The following is a 20357-nucleotide window of genomic DNA, read 5'->3' as shown; positions in this document are numbered from 1 at the left end:
GAGGTTGAGGCAGGAGAATCCCTTGAACCCAGGAGGTGGAGGTTGCAGTGAGCTGAGATCGTGCCACTGTACTCCAGCCTGGGCAAGATTGGGACTCTCATCTCAAAAAATTTTTAAAAAAAACAAAGACACTGGGTTTAAGAGCTTGGGGGTCAGAAACATCTCAAATGGAGTTCCTCTCTGCCACTTGATAGCTGAATAGGAAACAGAGTGTTTTAGTTGAAGGGAAGATAAATTAATAAAGGTATGTCATGAGAAAATGAGGAGACCACCTTAACTAATAGATTGGGACACAAAATGAGTGAAAATAGGACTAAAATAAGGCAAGCCCAAGTTAGGAGCTACTTAAAAGTCAGGCAGAGAAATGAAAATTTGCTATGATAGAAAATAGAGTTGGCTGGGTGCAGTGGCTCATACCTGTAATGCCAGCACTTTGGGAGGCTGAGGCAGGTAGATCATAAGTTCAGGAGTTCAAGACCAGCCTAAACAACATGGTGAAACACCGTCTCTATTAAAAAATACAAAAACTAGCTGGGTGTGGTTGCACATACCTGTAGTCCCAGCTACTCTGAAGGCTAAGGCAGGAAAATCACTTGAACCTGGGAAGTGGAGGTTGCAGTAAGCCAAGATTGCACCACTGCACTTCAGCCTGGGCAACAGAGCAAGACTCCATCTAAACAGAAAAAGAAAAGGAAAATAGGGCACTATAGTTTAAGGGGCACATTAATTTTCTGGAAGTAGTCTGCATGAGTTTTTTTTAGAGAAACAATTCAATACAAAATAATTATCCTATTAGGTCTAAATTAACAATTATGATCTTAGGAGAAAATATTTATGCTGTTATCTTTGTCATGCAACTAACACAATTGTTCCTGGCTATTGATAACAACGGGAGAAATGAAAGGTGATGTGGGTATGATCCAGGGACAAGGCGAAGGACTGGCTTTAGCTGCAAGGGCATGAGGTGAAGTGGGTGCAAATGTAGGTGAATCTGCAAGTTCTGATGTGCACGGACACTAAGGGTCTCTAAGTCTGAGGATGAGGTATCAGCTAAGAATAATGATGGACGAAGGGCCAGGGGACCTGCAAAAAAAAGAAAAAAATAATACCGGGAAGAAGGCCACTAAGTAGGATTAATGCTCATTTAACGATTATAAATAAACTTAAGCCTCAAATTGGCATTAATTAAGCTAAATCCATGCTCTGGTGCAATTTAAGTGAGCTAAGTCTATTCACTTGTGCAATTTTGTCCAGCAACATTGAACTGCTCAAATGGAGGCACAGGGAAGACAGATGGGAGGGTTATTCCAAGGCTGGGGTTTTGTCAGGTGAGTATGATGAACAGAAAATGGGGAGGAAAGCTGACAGCGTTTGCAAAGGAATGACTCTGTGGAACCTTGAAATCTACCGGGATAAGAAAGAAAAGTAGTAAGAAGGTGATGAGGACCAATGGATTGACTGGCTGTCTACAAAACATCAGAGGAATATGCCTGTGGGTTATGTGAGCAAGCAAACCGGAAGGACAGGAGGTCCCAGGAGAAAACAGGATATCTGAAATTAAGACTGCACATGCAGTCATTCCTGAAAATGACAGGGTCCAAGGTGTGACCACAGTACCAAGTGGCTAACTGGAATGAAGCTAATAATCACTAAGGCAGGTGATTACAAGAGACTCAGTGTAGCCCCCACAGCCTTTCTATTCCTCTTCTGCTTAATTTTCCACAATCCCTTTACTAAAGGCAAACGACTGCTTTTGAAGGAATACGTGGTGACACACATATGTTACATGAATGCCTGACAAATCTCCTTTCATTCAGAATGCCAGGGTAAGGTGGGGTATGGAGGAGCCTGGGGAGCAGGGAGGTGGCATGAGGCTTTTCTGCAGCAAGGCAAGAGAGCTTGAAGAAATGGAGAAATCAGGGCTACTCCATCAATGGAGTAGCTGCATGACAAAAATAACAGCATAAATATTTTCTCCTAATAAGATCATAATTGTTAATTTAGACCTAATAGGATAATTATTTTGTATTGAATTGTTTCTCCAAAAAATACCTCATGCAGACTACTGCCAGAAAATTAATCTGCCCCTTAAACTACAGTGCTCTATTTTCCCTTTTTTTGCCTGAAAGCCAGCCCTGGCCAACGTTCACATACAGCACATTCAATCTGGATGCATCTGAAAGAAGTTTATAACCTAAAATGAGTCAGATAAATTTGATTTCATAGTAATCAGTTATTTTAGCAATATCTTAAAGAACCTCATCTATTTCAGAAAGGGTTACCCAAAAGGTTAACATCTCTTTTTGAGCTATCCACAGTAGCTCAAAACAGGATCTGACTTCAAGCTAGATGAGGAGAGACTGTTTTTGTCACTCAGTAGCTGCCCAATAGTGGAACGGTCAGCATGTTCTTGTAAAATTCTGAACAACGTAAATAGTCTCCTGCCTTCCTGGGGCTGCTTAGAGTAGAAACAACCATACCCGAGCCAGACATGCACGCTCAGCCATGTGAATGTATTAAAGCAGCAATAATTTCTGTTGTTTTCTGTACTTTTTTACTGTCAGGCTCAGGGCCCACCTCTGGGGATAAGCAAAGGCAAAAAGATTAACTTAAATTGCACCAATTGCAAGAATATCCACTTTGCTTCATTCATTTATCCAACAAATATTTACTGAAACTGTCCTGTGAGCTGGGCATTCTGCAAAAGCTATGGACAGACACTAGAGACAGTTCCAACCCTCAAGAGATTACAGGCTAGTGAAGGTGAAGAACCAGGTAGTTTCAATATAGAGAAGATCCAGTTCCTTAGATTCATTTATTTACTCCATAATGTTTGTAAGCTATGGGGCAAGTACTTTGTTAAGCCCCAGAACTAAGTATAGATATAGTCCCTGCCTTGATAGAGTTATGTACAGCATGCAATGTGTGCAAAAAGGAGATAATCCTGACTGGGCAATCAGGGACGTCTCCATGGAGGAGTTGCTCTCTTGTTAATTTTTTTTTTTTTTTTTTTTGAGACAGTGTCTTGCTCTGTCACCCAGGCTGGAGTGCAGTGGCAGCAATCGGCTCACTGTAGCCTCTGCCTCCCAGGTTCCAGAGATTCTCCTGCCTCATCCTCCCAAGTAGCTGGGATTACAGGCATGTGGCCACCATGCCTGGCTAATTTTTGTATTTTTAGTAAAGGCAAGGTTTCACCATGTTGGCCAGGCTGGTCTCAAACTCCTTACCTCAAGTGACCCACCCACTTTAGCCTCCCAAAGTGCTAGGATTACAGGTGTGAGCCACCACACTTGGCCAAATCTTGAATGCAGAACAGAAGAAGCCTTATGCACAGAGGTCTGGGAAACATCCCGAGCAAAGCATCAGAATCAAGAAATCTCAATGCATTTGAGAAACTGCAAGCAGATTAGAATGGCTGAAGCTGATGTGTGGTATGGGGAGCTGCAAGAGATGAGGTGGAGGAGGGACTGTAAAGGAAGGTGTACATCCTGTTCAGAGAGCTCAGCTGTACTCTGCAGAGGATGGTAAACTGCTTAAGGACTTTTTTTAAACTGAGGAGTAATATGATTGGGCTGCATTTCTTATAGATCATTCTGCAGCAATGTGGAAATTGGCTTTGTGTCAGGCAGGACTGGGAGACCAGGAGCATGGTTAGAAGTTGAGTGCAATGATCCTGGCAGGAAATAATGAGGGTTTGAACTAAGATAATAGCACTGAGGCTACAACAAAATAGGATGAATTTGAGAAACATTAAGAAAGAACAGACAAGGATTTGAGTTGCTGGTTAGAGGTAGAAGCCCAAAGAATTGGAGGAGTCAGAGATGACTTCCAAGTGTGTTTGGGGTACCACTAAGCAGATTATAGCATTGTTGACTCATAGAACAATAGGAAAAGAAATGTATTTCCCTTTAGAGGACTATGATGCAATTTTTGCACTAATGGAAAAAGAGCAGTAGAACAGGTTAGGTTAAATATGTAAATTTAAAGTATAGTAGGCCAGGCTCGGTGGCTCACACCCCAGCACTTTCGGAGGCCGAGGTGGGTGGATCACCTGAGGTCAGGAGTTCAAGAACAGTCTAGGCAACATGGTGAAACCCCCATTTCTACTAAAACTACAAAAAAATTAGCCAGGTATGGTGGCAGATGCCTGCAATCCCAGCTACTCAGGAAGCTGAGGCAGGAGAATCACTTGAACTCAGGAGGCTGAGGTTGCAGTGAGCCAAGATTGTGCCACTGCACTCCAGCCTGGGCAACGCAAGTGAAACTCCATCTAAAAAATAATAATAATAATAATAATGTATATATACATATTAGAAAGACTTGCCAAAATTTAAAAACTTTTGTTTTATGAAAGACTCTGTGAAAAGGCAGGCTATACTTAGAGAAAGTATTTCCAAGTCACATATCCAACAAAGGCCTTGTGTCTAAAATATATAAAGATTTCCCAAAACTTAATAGACAAACAATCCAATTAGAAAATGGGCAAGATATTTCACCAAAGACATGAGCTGATATTTCACCAAAGAGGATTTATGGCAAATGATACATGAAAAGATGTTCAACATCATGGACTGTTAAGGAAATGAAAATTAAGGCTGGGGCTGGGGCTCACTCCTGTAGTTCCAGCTACTCTGGAGGCTGAGGTGGGAAGACGGCTTGAACCCAGGAGTTTAAGATTGCAGTGAAGATTTGATTATGCTGCTGTACTCCAGCATAGGTAACGGAGCTAAACCCTGTCTCAAAAAAAAAAAAAAAAATGAAGGCGGGTGGATCACGAGGTCAAGAGATCGAGACCATCCTGGTCAACATGGTGAAACCCCGTCTCTACTAATACAAAAAAATTAGCTGGGCACGGTGGCGCGTGCCTGTAATCCCAGCTACTCAGGAGGCTGAGGCAGGAGAATTGCCTGAACCCAGGAGGCGGAGGTTGCAGTGAGCCGAGATCGCGCCATTGCACTCCAGCCTGGGTAACAAGAGCGAGACTCCGTCTCAAAAAAAAAAAAAAAAAAAAAAAAAAAAAAAAAAAAAAAAAAAATGAAATGAAGTGAAATGAAAATTAATGCTATGATAAAATACTACCACTCACATAGCAGAATGGCCAAAATAAAAAATAATGTTAACACCAAACGCTGGTAAAAATGCAGAGAAACTTATCATTCATGCATTACTGTGGGAATACAAAAATGGCACAACAACCCTATATTTCTTGAAGGCTTTGTTCATTTCTTTTTACTCTTTTTTTCTCTAATCTTGCCTTCTCATTTTATTTCATTGAGTTGATCTTCAATCTCTGATATTCTTTCTTCTGCTTGGTCGATTTGGCTATTGAAACTTGTGTATGCTTCACAGAGTTCTCATGTTGTATTTTTCAGCTCCAACAATTCATTTATATTCTTCTCTAAGCTGTTTGTTCTCATTAGCAATTCATCAAACCTTTTTTCAAGGTTCTTAGTTTCTTTGCATTGGGTTAGAACATATTCTTTTAGCTCACAGAAGTTTGTTATTACCCACTTTCTGAAGCCTGTTTCTGTCAATTCATCAGACTCATTCTCCATCCAGCTTTGTTCCCTTGCTGGTGAGGGGTGGTGATCCCCTGGAGGAGGAGAGGCGTTCTGGTTTTGGATGTTTTCATCCTTTTTGTGCTGGTTTCTTCCCATCTTTGTGAATTTATCTACTTATGGTCTTCGTAGTTGGTGACTTTCGGATGGGGTCTCTCAGTGGACGTCCTTTTTGTTGATGATGAAGTTATTTCTTTCTGTTTTTTAGTTTTCCTTCTAACAGTTAGGCCCCTCTGCTGTAGGATTGCTGGAGGTCCACTCCAGACCCTGCTTGCCTGGGGATCACCTGCAGTGGCTGCAGAACAGTAAGGGTAGCTGCCAGTTTCTTCTACTGTTATCTTTGTCCCAGAAGGATACCCGCAAGATGTCAGCCTAAGCTCTCTTTTATGAGGTATCTCTTTGGATATATGGGAGTCGAGGAGCTGCTTGAGGAGACAGTCTGTCCCTTATAGGAGCTCAAGTGCTGAGCTGTGAGCTCTTGTTCTGTTCAGAGCTGCTGGGCAGGTATGTTTAAGTCTGCTGCAGCGTAACTCATAACCACCTTTTTTCCCCAGGTGCTCTGTCCTGGGAAGGTGGGGCTTTATTTATAAGTTCCTGATGTGCTGCTGCCTTTTTTCAGAGATGCCTTGCCCAGCAAGGAGGCAGCCTAGTCACAGTCTTCCAGCAGAGGTGTTGCTGAGCTGCCGTGGGCTCTGCCCAGCTGCTGTGTGAACTTCCTTGCAGTTTTGCTTACAGAGGTATAGTTAAAACTGCCTCAGTAATGGCAGACTGCCTTGGTAATAGTGGACTGCTTGGTAATGGTGGATTGCCTCTGTAATGGCAGATGCCCTTCCCCAAATAGAGCTGGACTATCCCGGGTCCAGCTGTGCTTGCTGCAAAACTCTCAATCCAGAGCATTTCAGATTGCTGGTCTTTGTGGGGGTGGGACCTCCTGAGCCAGATCACCTGGTTCCCTGTTTCAGCCCCCTTTTTTTCAGTTGAATGTGTTGCTCTGTCTCCCAGGTGTTCCAGGCTCCAGTTGAAACAGCTGCCCAGATTTATGTGAGTTTTTATGTGGAGACCTGCTGTGCTGGCTGAAACAGCCTTGCTGGTAACTCGTGGTGCTTTTCAGCCTAGGAATCTCCTGGTCTGTAGGCAGTAAAAACTGGTTTGGAAATGCAGTGAACACTCACCCTCTGCATTGTTCTCACTGGGAACTGCACTCCAGAACTGTTCCTATTCAGTCATCTTGGATCCCAAAACTGGTAAAACCTTAATAAGCTCTGAGGATTGCACCAATGTCAATTTCCTGGTTTAGATACTGTACTATAGTTATGCACCATATTACCATTAGAGAAAACTGGGTGAAGGGTATACAGGACTTCCCTTTATATTTTTTTCAAACTTTCTGTGAATCTATTAAATATATAGAGATACAAATTCACAGAACTGTATGCAGTATACATGAAAGAGAAAGCAGATAATTGATAAAGCCTGTTCATTGAAAGACAGAAGAGTTGATTCTAGTGCACAGATGAAGGGATTAGCAATAAACAGGAGGGATGATGCCTCTTCCTCTAAGAGAGGATGAGGAAATAGCAGCTGATGCAAGGAGTTAGGTGCTGGGGATAGAAGGACAAAATATAAAACTCTCAAAAAGATCCACACCTAATGTTGTCTACATTTCTTATAGCAGAGGAGTCACAACCTCCTGTCAACAGTGATGAGGGGGTAGTGATTCCAAAGCTGGAATGAGCTGAAAGTCTGGAGTAACCATTGAAGAAATGAGAAAATGCATTTATTTATTTATTCATTTGAGATGGAGTCTCCCTCTATCACCCAGGCTGAAGTGAAGTAGTGCAATCTCAGCTCACTGCAAACTCACCTCCCAGGTTCAAGTGATTCTCCTGCCTCAGCCTCCCAAGTAGCTAGAATTACAGGCATGTGCCACCACATCCAGCTAATTTTATATTTTTAGTAGAGACAGGGTGTCACCATGTTGGCCAGGCTGGTCTCAAATGCCTAATTTCAGGTGATCCACCCACCTCAGACTCCCAAAGTGCTGGGATTACAGGTATGAGCCACTGTGCCTGGCCAGAAAATGCATTTAATAAAAACATTGTATTTCCCAAATTTCTTACCCTCACACTGTCTGCAGTGCCATCTAGTAGAGCTTTCTGAAATGATGGAAATGTTCCATACCTGTGCTGTCCAATACAACAACCACTGAGCACCTGAAATGTGGCTAGTGTAAACGAGGAGGTTCTGTGGCTAGAATGTGTCCCCCAGATGTCATGGGTTGGAAACATCATCCCCAGTGCAACAGTGTTGGGGGCTGCCACATAATACGAGGTGATTAGGTCATGAGGGCTCTACTCTAATAAATGAATTAATGCTGTTATCACAGGCGTGGGTTAGTTATTGTGAAAGTGGGCTTGTTATAAAAGCCAGTTCAGCCCCCTCTTGCTCTCTCTTATCCCCTCACCTTCCATCACGGGATGATGCAGCATGAAGGCCCTCACCCTCAATCTTGAACTTCCCAGCCTCCAGAACTGTAAAAACTAAGTTTCTATTTTTTATAAATTACCCAGGCTGTGATATTCTGTTACAGTAACATAAAATAAACTAAAACAGAAAGTAAATTTTTAATAGTATTTAGTTTTAATTTAAAAAGTCACATGTGGTTGGTGGCCACCCTAACCACTTAGACGGTGAAGCTAACAGTTGTACATAATACAGGAGCCATAGGCCATGCACGGTGGCTCACATCTGTAATCCCAGCACTTTCGGAGGCCAAGGTGGGCAGATCACAAGGTCAGGAGTTCAAGACCAGCCTGGCCAATTTAGGGAAAATCAGTCTCTACTAAAAATACAAAAATTAGCCAGGTGTGGTGGCAAGTGCCTGTAGTCCCAGCTACTCGGGAGGCTGATGCAGAATAGCTTGAAATCGAGAGACAGAGGTTGCAGTGAGCTGAGATCACACCACTGCACTCCAGTCTGAGTGACTCTGAGAGCGAGATTCCATCTCAAAAAATATATATAGCATATATATATAGTATCATTTTCTTCATAATATTCAAAGTGTATCATTTTCTTCCCTTTCTATGTTTTTCATAATTCAGTTTGTACTGATACTACAATCCACTATGAAATCCTTGGTTCTCAAAGCTCCGATAGCCAGCTTTCAAGCAATTCCATCTACTATTATTTCTGAATTTCAAATTCTCTTTGTCGCGCTTATATCCCAAACTACTTGGTAGTGAAGTCTTATTGACGTATAGCCTTAGAAAGTCTAAAACTGTAACATAGACTTGTTTTTTGGAAAGTTTCTAAGCCCAGAGCAGACTCTGGATGGTGCATGAGCCTCGCACTCTCATGGTGTGGCTAAAGCACTGAGGCTCTTCTCATAGGTCCTCAGGCCAATGACAGAACAACCTCCAAACTCGACCACAGACTGATGACCCCACCTCATTTCTTACCACTCCCCATGCATCTTGCTAAGTTTCAAATACACCAGCTACCTGACATTTCTGAAACCCAGCAAGGCCTTTCTGGCCATGGAGCCCTCCATAAATTACTTCCATAAGTGAATGAACAAACAATGGAGAAAGGCAAGAAGTTAACAGTGTTCATGATGGTGCTCCCCCCACCTTTACCACCAGCGTATTTCTTCCCGAGTACCAAGTCAGGCCTCCTGATCCTGTCCTTCTCCTTGTACCTGCTCTTTACAAATTCATGTCCCACTCCCTTTAGGCCCTTTCTCTCAATCACATAAGGATAAAGAACAAGGAGTGACCATCTACGGTGATCCTTTAGCCAGGACAGTCACCACCCCTCATTCAAATACTGCAGAAACTCCTCAGATGACATCCCTGAGGCAAGGGTGTGACTATCCCTCCAGAGACATTGTCACTAGGGTCTCCAATACCATCAATACAAACTGCTGTGCTGGCATGTTCTAGATGATTCTCTTCCAATCAGCAATTCTTTGCAAGAGGTAAGCTCTAAAATCTGTTGACTGAAGAACTTCCTGGGATTGCAACTTCCTGATACATGACTGGTTAACACAGTTTTGGAAACAGAGTCTTTAAGTGATTCAGAGCCAGCCTGCCCTCTGCTCACAGATTGGCTTTCCAGAGGTGCCCTGAGGAGGGTTTCAGTGTGCTCAGCCTTTTCCCTGTAACCTGAGAGCTTGGCTGGTGCCCCTCAAGTGTTTCACTGATAGGGAAGGGCAGCCTGGTGGAGCCTTTCAAGGAGAGTTTACCCATTAAAAATTGATGTGGCACTTTAAAGTTTAATATTTAAACAAAACACTTAGTGTTTACTGGTACTGCACATTTTCATCAGTACCAAATGTGGGGAAAAGTCTGTCGAACTGAGGGAGCATCGCTAAGAACACTATCTAATATTCATGGCATATGAATCCATGAATAAAAACTCAATCCAGGGTTTTTAGCCTCCTATTATTCCATAATAATGGTTTTGTTTCTTCAGCCTAGAAATGATATTTAAGTTGGAAGGACTGCCTGCCATCTCTTCCAATAGCCATGAGTGCTGAAAAACCCCCAATCTCTGCTCCTGTACCAGCCACTCTCAAGCTTTACTTCTGCAAAACATTTAAGACTGCCGCCACTAACTATAAATGATAACACAGAAATCCAATCATTTTAAAAATGCATGCACATTCAACAGAGTTCTTTCTGAGGAAGTGAATAAAAAATGCATGGCAAAGACAAAAACCGACCAAAATTTCAGAGTGGGAATTGCGTTTCTATATGTAACAAGTCAGGAAGAAGGAAAACAAACATGAAAGCAAAGAGAATGATGAAAACTACCTATGATGAAACAGCCCAGCTACATCCCGGTCATATCTATAGGGGTAAAATATTAAGAGTGAGCTCTAAAGTAATGCAGCTGGCTCCACAAGCCACACACAGGGACCAGTCTCAATACCTTCTCATGGAACCTTCTGGGTGCTGACTGTGCCAGGACAGTTGTTTGGCCGGGACAGTCAGCCTGGCCAATATGGTAAAACCCCAACAGGACAGTGTGTTGAGGACTGGAATAGCATGTGTTCCCATATGAGTATCAGCTAAGGTTCCTGTTGCAGGTAACAGAGATTCACTCGACCTAACTTAGACCAGAGGGGATTTGTGGAATATCAAGTATGCCACAGAAGTGACAGAGGATGGGGAATTAGCTGGTAATGGGCTGGAGAAAGGGCCCTGCAGAGGACTAAGCAGTTGAGGAGGGAACCCAGCTTGCTTAGTTCCTGCCATCACTGTCCCTGCAACCAGGAAAGACCTAAAGTGTCTCCCTCGGCCACTCACTGTGCTGACAGTTCCAGAGGAGCGGCCCTGATTGGTCAAGCTTAAGTCACTTATCTGTGCCTGGCTGTACTGAAGGAGGGGAGAAAAGGGCTCATTCATTCAACACCTGTTTTTTGAATGCATACTAAATGCTAGGTGCTGTCCTAAGGCACTGGATACAGCTATGGCTAAACAAAGTCTCTGCCCTCATGGTTCTTATATTCTAGTGAGGAGTCAGACATGAAAAACAGTGAAGAGGGCTATAAAGAAAGACAAGACAACTCAGGGTCACAGGATAGGGCGGGGGAGTCTATTGTAGGTGTGATGGTCAACAAATGCATTTTTGAGAAGACATCTGACCAGCAACCTGTAGCAAGGGAGGAAGGAATCCACAGGACCATCTGGGCAACAGAAGTCCAAGATGAACAGTAACGGCAAAAGCCCAGAGGCAGGCATGCGCTTGGCTTGTTGGAGGAAGTAAAGCAGCACAAGCAACTGGGAGAACCACAGCGCTGGAGAAATGCTTTCCTCCCTGAGGTTTTCTTCCATGGAGAGGGAGCTCCATTAGCAAAGCACCCCTGCCAGTTAGACTTGTTTGCCCACTCACAGGGGAGGGGAGATTCTCCAATGGGAAACTGACATGCTCTTAGGGAAGAGGCAGCCATCTAGTAGATGAATGTTGAATGTCTACCGGAATTTCCATCCCCCTCTAGCTTGGTCCTGAAGTGGATCTGTATTTTAGTGGTCAAAACACATTTCAGCACTGTTCTTTTTTTTTTTTTTTTTTGAGACATAGTCTCAGTCTGTCACCCAGGCCAGAGTACAGTGGCATGATCTCGGCACACTGAAACCTCCACTTCCTGGGTTCAAGCAATTCCTCCTGCCTCAGCCTTCCTAGTATCTGGAATTATGGGATTACAGGTATGCACCACCACACTCAACTAATTTTTGTATTTTTAGTTTCACTATGTTGGACAGGCTGGTCCCAAACTCCCAACCTCAAGTGATCCACCGACCTCAGACTCCCAAAGTGCTAGGACTACAGGCATGAGCCACTACGCTCGGCCTTCAGCACTGTCCTTGCTCAAGCAAACATGTCTTCTTAATTGTGCTAGCAGATTAATTTAAGCAGAAGAAAGATGTGAAAAATCCGTATGACTTATCATTGGTATACACTGAACTCATTCTCATAAAAATATAAAAGCAATTAAGATGGTTTGTCAAGTTCATCAAATTGTGCATAAGGAGAGAAAGGCAAATGAACACTTGCTCATCTTATCATTTTAGGTTTCCTAGGATGGCCTGTCACTGAAATAGAAAAATCAGAGAGGAGACCTCGCTCTCATATTAAAATCTAATGGACTCAGTCTTAAAGTGCTCCACATCTCTTTCTAGACATCTTTTTCTTATAGACCTCCAATATTCCCTACTGATAAGGCGCAGGAATAGGGGCCATAAAAGATTAACCAGGCTGGGCATGGTGGCTCACACCTGTAATCCTAGCACTTTGGGAGGCTGAGGCGGGCAGATCACAAGGTCAAGAGATTGAGACCATCCTGGCCAACTTGGTGAAACCCCATCTCTACTAAAAATACAAAAATTAGCTGGGCATGGTGGCATGCATCTGTAGTCCCAGCTACTTGGGAGGCTGAGGCAGAAGAATCACTTGAACCCAGGAGGCAGAGGTTGCAGTGAGTCAAGATCATGCCACTGCACTCTGGCCTGGCAACAGAGAGAGACTCTGTTTTAGGAAAAAAAAAAAAAAAAAAAAGACAAACTGAACAGTGACCATTTGGGAGAAATCATATATAGAAAAAGCAATAATAATGTTTTGGTACCCATATATCCTCTTTGTTAAAAAATGCCCAATTTGAGTTACGAAGCAAATTACATGATTTAAAAAAAAAAAATCACTGCAGGTTTGATGTCATGGCTTGTGCCTGTAATCCCAACACTTTGAAAAGCCCAGGCAGAAGATCACTAGAGGCCAGGAGTTTGGGACCAGCCTGGGCAACATAGAGAAACCCCATCTCTACAAATATATATATATATGTATATATACACACACACACACATACACACATATATATTTAAATTAACTGGGCATGGTGGCATGTCTGTATTCCTAGCTACTCTGGAGGCTGAGGAGAGAGGATCACCTGAGTTCAGGAACTGTAGTGGGCTATGATCGTGTGCCTGGACTCCAGCCTGGGTGACAGAGCAAGACTCTATCTCTAAAAAATAATAAGAATATATTTTTAAAAATCACTTTAGGTAAACTAAGGAAGATATTAACACTGAGCTGGTTCTTCAAAGCTGGGGATGAACACTCCGCTCAGTATTGCTTTCTGAGCCTCCTGTTTATAATGACAGTTATCGGGGCAGAAATGGCAAGCATTTGATTCAGGGAGCGAGCCTGTCAAGAGTGTCAATGAAGTGTGGGGCAGCTTTGGTAAGGGCAGCTGCAAACAAGGTGCATGGCTTTGGAAGGCCACCCAAAGAAACTCCTATCACCACTTAAAGCACTTCACTCATTCATCATGTGACTTTAGCTTATGATTTTCTCCCTACTAGAATGCAAATACCCCTGGAATGATGGATTTCAGATACTAGTTAGGTTTTCCTAGAAGAAGTGGAAGAACTTGTAGGAACTCTGGCTTCCTGAGGGACAGTGGTGCTAGTCAACAATAGAAGGTGGCAGCTTGATTGGACTGAAACTTCAGAATTGCTCAGGACTAGCCCCAGCCTATTCCCCCGTGGGATCTCATCTTCTCCCACACCGAGCCCCTTCCAAGTGCGCCAGTGCCTAAGCCCCTACTCCCCAACTTCTACCCTGAGCCTGGTCATTACAATCCTGTGAGGCATTTCCCAGAAGCTCAACAAGCCCATGTATGTTCACATGCATCATCTCATTTAATTCCTCTGCTTTGTTCCATCATTCCCTCTGAGCAAAATGGCTGCTTCCTCTACACCACCAACCCAAATTCAGTCCTTCAAGTTCAAACCTCACCTCTTCCACAAAGTCTTCCCATGATCCCTCCTGCTAATAGCAATCTTCTCCTTGTCTGAATTTAAAGCACTTATTTTCTGAAGTAATCACTTGGCAGTGATCCATACTAGGCTTATGATTTCATTCAATTTTCAACGGTCTCATATGTTTGCTCCTGCAGCTCGGCCATAAATCAGCAGGAGGGGCACAGCCCGTGTCTTTCTGTGGTATTACACAAGACCACCTTCTTCTAATAACCCTTTAAGCTTACACGAGTATCACCACTTTCTCTACCCCATACCTACACAATGCCACTCAACTTTGCAAAGTTATAGGGGATAAAGTATATATTGGTCCTAACCCATAAATATCCATCCCTTTAAATGTTCAACAACCCTGTGAAGAAGGTTTTAGAATTTCTATTTTAGAAGAGACAAAATTTAGATGCAGAATGTTAAGTAATTTGCCCCAATCTCATTGACAAGTTGACTAATCACATCGCTAAGAAGTGATAGTATTGTCAAGTGACACTTTCACTTACTGTGCTAGATTATGCTGCTCTAGAATACACTCCCAGAGTCTAATACTGTCTAGATTCTTACAGTACTTTACATAGTAAGTGAAAAGAACTGAGATTGCTTTTAAGAGAGCAAGAGAGCAAGAAAGCTCATAGGTAAATATTGGTAGAGAAATTAGCAATGAGTATATAATTTGGAACTACAGTTCTCATCCTGTAGTTGAATCTTTATAGAATCAGTATATGGGCTTCAGGATGCCTATGAACCACTTGAAATTGAAATGAAATGGTATCAGCAATGTGTACATCTGTGCATATTGTGGGAGAGAGAGTCCACAGCTTTTATAAGATTATTAGAGTAATTCTGTGCTAGTTATCAGCGTGATCACACATCTTTTGCTTTTCTCTCTTCCTGGCCCATAAGAAGATGGCACTCTCTCACCTCTAGAAGTAAATACATCCATGTGACTTGGGGTACTGAAATGTGAGAAGTGACTTGGGGCACTTTTGGACAGAAGCTTGAAGAGACAAAGCTTACCACATTTCCTTTCCCTCTGGTATCATGGTTGGCAATGGTCAAAATGGCAGCAGCTCCATTAGCTCAGCCCCTGATGGTCTGCAATCAGCTGGTCCCTCCTGCCAACCCAAAATGGACATGTAGTGTGAGGAAGAAATAAAGCTTTGATGTTGTATTCCAAGGAGAGCTTAAGGCTATTTGTTCCTATGGCACATCCTCATTTGTCATCACTGATACACATCTGTAACCCCCCCAAAAGTTGAAGATCACTTTAACCTTAATGAATAAAGTCCTCCTAATGGAAGATGATTTCCAGGAAGAATTTCTTCTCTTCATACCAATGAGAGCCATATACTATATTGAATTCTACATTCATATTTCAATTACCTCTGAGTGATATTTCTCCCTATGGTAACATATGATGCATTGCTCTTTCTTCCTTCATAAGTCACACACAACCGCTTATGAAGGAAAAAAAGGTGCATATAAGTGCCAGAATCTTCTAGGAGAAAGAAGCTTGAGTATAAACAGCACAGAGAGGGGAAGAATTCCTCAGAGATTTGGGACCATTTTCTCCATTTGTCCCATTAGTAGCTCTGAACACTTCACACCTGGAATATCCCATTAATCACTTAGTCAGTTTCCATGGCTCAAGACAGTTCTCCAGCTATCATGCACAACTTGGCAATATTCATCTCTCTAAACTGTCATTTGGAGTATGCCATTTTCTTGGTCAAAATTAGGCCATGTTTGCCCAGTACCAATAGGACAGAAGTATAAAGATGTTGCCTTAGCAGTGGAACCCACTTGCACACAGCAACAATCAGTATCATGGGTACTGATACCATCACCCAGCTTCCTGCCATCTGTATTTCCACCTCAATGCCTTTGTTTACTCCATTCCCCTTGCCTAGAATATCTTCTTTCCCTCCACTTACACAAATCCAGAACTACAAATTCACTCACTGTCTGACCAAGCAATTGACCTCTAGGGCTGTATCGCAAAGATTGACTGGAAAAATATGAAAGGCTATTCATTGCAACACTATGATGATAATAAACGACTGAGAACATCAAACTTTCCGTAAAAAGTGATGACTGAACAACATATGTTAGAGCCATACAATGAGATACTGTGCAGTCATAAAAAGTACTGAGAAGTATCTGGATGTAGAGTGATCTCTAGGATATATTAAGTGAAGACAGTACACTGGGGGAAAGTGCATGTTCTATGTTAATAAATATCTAAGGCACATGGGCCCATACTGAGTGCTAGGGAGACTTCCACAGACTAGGGTGAGGCAGAACACCTTAAGAAATCTCTCTGAGGCAACCCAGCCTTCTTGAGTTTATTGCAGCAGCCTTCCAAAGACTGTGAGTGAGGTAGCAGACCAGTTATCTCCAGGCACAGAGCCCTACAGGCAAAACTGAAAAGCAACGAGAACTTCCCAAAGACCCCAAAAGCAGACAGCCAGGCTATAAAGCAAAGAAAGATCTCCCAAGGCTCAAAATTCGGACAGTTCATCCGTAAAGGGAAAGGAGATCCTTAGAATTTCACCAGTGTTCAGACTATAATTCTTACTGAAAAGGAAGTCCTGAATCTACCCTCAAAACATTTGAAGCCGGTGAAGAATGGAATCAAACTAAAGTGGCAACAGAGCCCAAATCCAAATCAATGACAAATGAGTGTGACCTACTCAGAGCCTGAAAGAAGGAGTAAATGTTCTTTATCTCAATCTCTACTGTTATTTAAGGAAAATGACTACCATACAATCAAAAATTATAAGTCACATGAAGCAACAAGAAAATGTGATCTATAAGAGGTTAAGTGAAAAAACCATCATCAGAAACAGATCCAGATGCAGGATTGATCAGACAGGAACTTTTAAATAAACATGTTAAAGCTTTAATAGATAATGTGGACAGAACACATAAGCACACGGGGATTTCAGCAAAGAGATGGAAACTATAAAAAGAAAGAAACGGAAATGCTGAAAGTAAAAATTATACCAGAAATGAAGAATTCACTGAACAAGCTTAACAACAGATTGGAGACTGCAGAGGAAATAAATTATAAACCTGAATTCAAGTCTAAAGAAACCATACCACTCTCTTCCTCCATTGATGCCTCTTCTCCCATCCCTCCTAAAGGCACAGCTGGGCTGAGCCCTCTTTGCCATCTGGCTGCCTGTCAATTACATCCATATCTGTCCCCATGTGCCCAGGATCCTTGTGACACTGAACATGAAGATGGTGACGCCCTCCTAGTTTGACCTGATGGGGCTGAGTCCAGATGCCTCAGAGGACGAGGCTGGCATCAATAAGGCAGCAGAGAACTTAAGGTCCCAGCCTCTCCCCAGCCTCCTCCCTTCCCTGTCCCCCCAGGAAAGCATTGGGCAGTGCATCTGTCTGGCTCCCTTCCTGAGCCCCTTGACAGCTTCCCCACATCGAGTCACACTCCCTCCCCCAAGTCAAGGCCTTGACTGAGCACTAGATGAAGAATGTGGTCCCTGCTAATCAAATTTTCTAGGTAGCTTTTCACAAGGCAAGGCTCTGCCCCTCCACCTGGCCCGCTGGCTGGCATTGTGGCTTTGAGCTGCTGGCTGCCTCTGCACTAGGTCTTCCCCCAGGCAGTCAACAGCAGTGTCTAGGACCTGACAATCATTTAGTGCCATGGGAAGCTGGACCCCATAGTGTCCATATGGTCTGGGGTCCTGATGGCCAAGAAGCTCCATTCTGTTGTCATACCTGCCAGGGTCCAGTTCAAGACATATCCTGGTGTCATGCACAGCTCTTGTACTCAGAACTTGGCAGCTGTGAAGGAATTTCTTGCAAAGCTGCTGCCTCCTGTCTAACTAGAGTTGCTAGTCTCCAGCTCAGTTCCCCAGCTCATGGGTGACCCAGCGAGCAAGCTGGAATCTTGGCACCATCTTGGATCTGAGCCCGTTGAGCCATTGTCCCCACCTTTCCTGACCTGTCTTCTTCCCACAGACCTCTGAGGCAGGTGGCAAGGCCTGACCAGCCCTTCCTTACTGGCCTCAGCCACCTAGCTCTCTCTGCAGCAAGGGTGGGCTGCTTTCTTACCCCCATTTCCCTGGAGGCAGGCCTCTCTGGCAGCAGTATGGGAGGGGGTGTAGGCAGCTGAAGAAAGGGCCTCAGCTGCTGACCCACTCACTCAGGACCTCACTCACTAGCCCCACTTTGGGTCCCCTCCTGTGACCACAGGGTTTGGTCCATGGGGCCCTCCCAGGTCCCTGCCCCAACTGATTCTGCCAAGAACATCATGTGTCTCTTTTGCCTCCACTCCAGCTGCTTCTCAATTATGGGGATCACTCCACCAGCATAGAGACCCCTCCGTGTGTCTCCGCCATTATGGAGTTAGAGCCGGGACATATTCTCCCCCCACTGAGGGTAGTCGAGCTGAGGAAAAAAGGAGGAAGTGATAGAGGCCTGAGTTTGCAGAAGCCTATTCTTGATCCACTGAGCTAATGGCATGTCTGGGTGAGGCCTGCGTGACCATTTATGAGACTATTGTCTCTCTTGAAGTTCCCGTTCTGGGCTGGTTTTATGACTCTGTTTACCTGCATTCACTAAATCCGGTGATCACTCACATGTTACTAGAAAATTGCTACCCCTCAAATTATCGCTTGCCTTGATGTTACTTACTGTAACTGTAGTTATTGATAAGAGGATAAGAATCTTTATAGGATAAGAATCTTTTGTTTGTTTTGTGTTCAGTGACCTTTAGATAAACCTGTATACTACCCCCTCCCCTGCTTACTTTGTAATTTTCTGTTCCCTCCTGATAAAACTTTTGTAATGGGACCTACGTCAGTCACTGTATGAAAAAACATATATAAACTCTTGTGCACGAGAATAAACTGCTGTCTTGGGTGTGGCCTGACAGCCCTCCAGACCTCATTCTTTTCTGTCATTCTTTTCTTCTGCACACTCTCTCTTCCAGGTATTGGGACCCTCTTGCTGGTCAAGAGACCCCCGGCAGATGTGCCAATCTCACGGACCACAACATCTGGCACCCAACGAAGAGGCGATGCCAACACTCAATCATAAACATGGCCATGGCCCCAGAGCCCCCTTACTGCCATGGGCTCCCTGTCCCTGGGCAGGAGTGTTGGTGAGGAGACAGAGTCTTTCAAGGAGGTCTTCCCTCAGCTGTTTACCCCAACTGGGGGGATGAGCTCTGCCTCCCCACTACCCTCCTCATGCACAGGCCTGGAGCCTGCAGACTGAGGTTCAGGTGTCCCCCAGCTGTCTCATCCCCAGTTTGTCCCCACTCTAAGCATGGAGACAGTGGGGAGGAGTTGTGTCTCATCTTCTGTCTCCATGTGCTTTGGGGTATTTTTCTTGTCGTAGCTTGGATTCTGATAAAATTAAGGAAATTGTTTCCTCAAAGAAAAGAAACTATATCAAAGGAAATACAAAAAGAATGGGGGAAAGTAGAATAGAGCATCCAAGACCTGAGGGACAATAGCAAACAGTCTAACATATGGGTTACTGGAGTCTCAAAAGAAGAGGAAAAGAGATGAAATGAAGACACTAGAACTATTTAAAGACAACGACCAATAATTTTCCAAAACTGATTAAATACCTCAACCTCAGGCAGAATAAATACAGGAATACCAGCAGCCCTCAGCAAGTTAATAAAAATAATTTAAAAATAAAAACAGCTAGGCACACTGTAGTCAAACAACTAAAAACCAAAAATGAAAATAAGTTTTAAGTAGTCAGAAAAAAATGACATATTATATGCAGGAACCAATGAAACAAATGATGCTTGACTTCTCAGCAGAAAAAGAAAAAAAAAAGAAGGACAAAAGACAACCAAATGACATTATTAAAGTGTTGAAATAAAAAAAACTAGGCTGGGCACAGTGGCTCACACCTGTAATCCCAACACTTTGGGAGGCTGAGGCAGGTGGATCACCTGAGGTCAGGAGTTCAAGACCAGCCTGGTCAACATGGCAAAACTCTATCTCTAGTAAAAATACAAAAATTAGCCAGGTGTGGTGGCATGTGCCTGTAATCTCAGCTACTCAGGGAGGAGAATCGCTTGAACCCAGGAGGCTGAGGTTGCAGTGAGCTAAGATCACACCACTGCACTCCAGCCTGAGTGCCAGAGCGAGACTCCATCCCAAAAATAAATTAAAAAGTTAAAAAAAACTATGTAGAATTTTATATCCCACTAGATGATCCTTCAAAAATTATAATAAAATAAAGACATGTTAAAAGGGACAAAAGCTTAAATAATTCATTGCAAGCACCTGCATCACAAGAAATTCCAAAGGCTGGAGTCACATGATTCCAGGTGGGAGCCCTAAAGTGTAAGAAGTTAGGGGCACCCAAAAAAGTAAACAGCTGGGTTAGCATAAAATGGCTTTTCTTACCTTTATTTTAATATTTTTAAATTTCTTAAAATACCTTTGACTATCTGAAGCAAACTTAATAACATCTTGTTAGTTTGAAAAAA

The 20357-nt window shown here is 43.3% G+C and overlaps 1 pseudogene; it reads left to right on the top strand.

Annotated features, from left to right (window-relative positions):
* Positions 1-8045: 8045 nt before the first annotated feature.
* Positions 8046-17724, top strand: LOC105732455 (acyl-protein thioesterase 2-like; annotated as a pseudogene).
* Positions 17725-20357: the final 2633 nt, after the last annotated feature.

This window comes from Aotus nancymaae, unplaced genomic scaffold (assembly GCF_030222135.1).
Source record: "Aotus nancymaae isolate 86718 unplaced genomic scaffold, 86718_ANA_hifiasm-v0.15.2.pri h1tg000041l, whole genome shotgun sequence".
NCBI lineage: Eukaryota > Metazoa > Chordata > Mammalia > Primates > Aotidae > Aotus > Aotus nancymaae.
This window is presented reverse-complemented; position numbering and strand designations above follow the sequence as displayed.